This window comes from Coenobita brevimanus, chromosome 23 (assembly GCF_032717465.1).
Source record: "Coenobita brevimanus isolate Jiangsu-jjx chromosome 23, ASM3271746v2, whole genome shotgun sequence".
Lineage (NCBI taxonomy): Eukaryota > Metazoa > Arthropoda > Malacostraca > Decapoda > Coenobitidae > Coenobita > Coenobita brevimanus.
Genome location: NC_136976.1, coordinates 40394215 through 40396724, shown reverse-complemented (window position 1 = coordinate 40396724; position 2510 = coordinate 40394215). Strand labels below are relative to the sequence as shown.

Below are 2510 nucleotides of genomic sequence, written 5' to 3'. Positions count from 1 at the left end.
TTGATTAGCCTTACCATTCAACTCATTTAAGGGGCAAAGTGAAACTCTTCACTTTACTCCCCGAGTTCATGTTGCAATTTTACTTGAATCAGTGCAGTTTTGTACTGAGGTATCGTTTAGGAAATGCTAATCGAAGTAGCTGCTGAAATGCTAAGTGTATCACTAATTCGAGGGCCGATCAAGAAAAATTTCTGTAAAATATTCCCATGCCGGGAATCGAACCCGGACCTCGCGGGTGAGAGCCGCGTATCCTAGCCACTAGACCACACGTGATGTATTCAATTAATCTTAACACCTACAGTTTTCTTCTGGTACTAAAATTTGTACACTATTAATATCCGTACTTTTATGTATAGTTACTGGTATCTAGATTAGTGACATGCTACAAGTAGTTTCCCGATTAGTAGCATACGCCTTTATTAAATACAGTATAATAATTACATTAGTAGTTTTCCTTCATTTGAACACAATTCATATGTAATACGCCTCTCCTCCCCCCACTTTGCGGGGAACGCAGGGTCACCAGTTGCTTATTTCTGTTTTCCCTCTACTGATTAAAATCGCTTGTCGCTGCTCAGAGTAAAATCCTACGTACGTTCATTGCCTGGGAATGTGATAATGAATATGATGGTTTATTCTTTTGGCGTGGTAAAAATAAGCGTGTGTGAGAATGGGAAGTACAGGTGAACGACTGGTCCTGGAGAGTGAATGATGGATGAGGATGGCAAATAATGAGTGTGTGGGGTGTGGGGCGGTGGTGACGGCAGGGGTGAGGGTGAGGGCTAGGCATCGCACAATATTTATCAAAGACCTTGGCCAATTCTCAGGATGAACAAGTCTACCTAATAGAGCAATATATATTATCAGAAATTATTTTATTTTCCTTTATTTTTTCTCGAGTTCTTTTTTAAGTGTTTTGTGGTCCTAATGATTAATAAACAAAAAATTAATTACAACTCCAGGTTTAAAAAGTTCCTATGTAAGAAACACTCAAGCTCAGGAAATGTAAATATGCAATACCCCAACTCCACAAAGTCTATAAATATGGAACACAAGCACAAGACAAGTAAATACGGAAGTTGATGTGGTGATGAAGTATAAGGCGTGTAAGCTCAAAGAAATGATAAATATGGACCAACTATGATCAAGAAAGTTTGTAAATACGGAACACAGCTCAAGAATTTTTGTAAATATGAAAGCTAGGGTGGTGGGGCGGGGCGGGGCGGGGCGTGACGACAGCCATCAGGGCGGTAATGGTGGCGTCAATTAGGTGGACAAACAACCAGCCCGCCGCCCACTGTGTCACCACATTCATCACCACCACGATACACACACACACACACACACACACACACACACACACACACACACACACACACACCTCGAACTGGCCATTGATCCTGGGCATAGGCTACCCGTCAGTCCTGTTCGCTACAGCTACATTATATTTCAACGTCGGGGTTCCTCATAGACTAACCTCGCCTTATCACAAGAGAGTGTATCATGCCTCGGAGATTCGTTTCATTTGCATAATTAACAGAATGATGGTCGTGGCTTCGTATCAGCCACCATTTTCATACACCCACTAGACAGTCTCCTCTCACAAGTTCTCTTCCCTGATCCCCTCATTTCACGTCGGGCTTCTCTCTCTCTCTCTCTCTTGCAACACAGTCTCTCCTCCTCCTATCTGCGCGTCACTCCCGCCCGTCACAGGGAGGCAGTAGCGAGGCAAGGTGCCACAACCAGAAAATCCCCTCTTAGGGTTTACTTCCCTCCCTTGCTCCCCGCCTCCTCGTACAGCTAGCCTGGAACTTCATAAATTTAATTTTGCCGGGAAATTCATGGGCCTCCCGGTTCTGTATGTAGATGGAACATAAATCTGGTGTGAACGCAGCGCTGCCTCTCGGCCAGCCACTGGAGGCGATGCTCAGGTTTTTCATTCCACTCTGGTCCCGGCTGAGGTAAGCGCCCTGATTCCATTACTGTTCATAATTTTCCATTAGACAGAGAGAGTGAGCATCCCTCAGTGCCTCAACCGGACCCAGCGCCGTAGTAACTCATCCTCGCCATGCCACTTCTCGGAGCCGCGGCACAGACTCAGGCAGGCCAGGATGGAGGGGCTTCAGCTGAAGCGGTAATGTTGCGGCAGAAAGCTTGGGCGGGGAAGAAGTGGAGTGGTGTGAGGGGTACAGAGATAAGAAGTGGAAGGATGGATAGACGGGGAGGCGAGGCGTACAGAATGCAAGTGATGGAGTGAGACGGGAGGATCACAGGAAATGTGGGGTGAGGGGGGAGGAGTGAGGAAGGGTGCAGATAAGTCGTGGGGTGGTGGGGGTAAAAAGGCTACGGGGAGTAGAGCAGGAAACTTTTGAGGGTTAGCTAATAATACTAAAAATTGTTATTGTCTACAAAATAGTTAGAATATTCCCGTTTAGCAGCATTTGTCTCACTGACAGTTACTCCCACTGTTTACGATGGAATCTTTATCCTAGGACGTTTTACTTGCCCGG

At 45.8% G+C, this 2510-nt stretch overlaps 1 non-coding gene across 1 annotated transcript; it reads right to left on the bottom strand.

Moving 5' to 3' along the window:
• Nucleotides 1–201: 201 nt before the first annotated feature.
• Nucleotides 202–273, bottom strand: TRNAE-CUC (transfer RNA glutamic acid (anticodon CUC)). Its single transcript has one exon. It is a non-coding gene; the product is annotated as a tRNA-Glu (tRNA).
• Nucleotides 274–2510: the final 2237 nt, after the last annotated feature.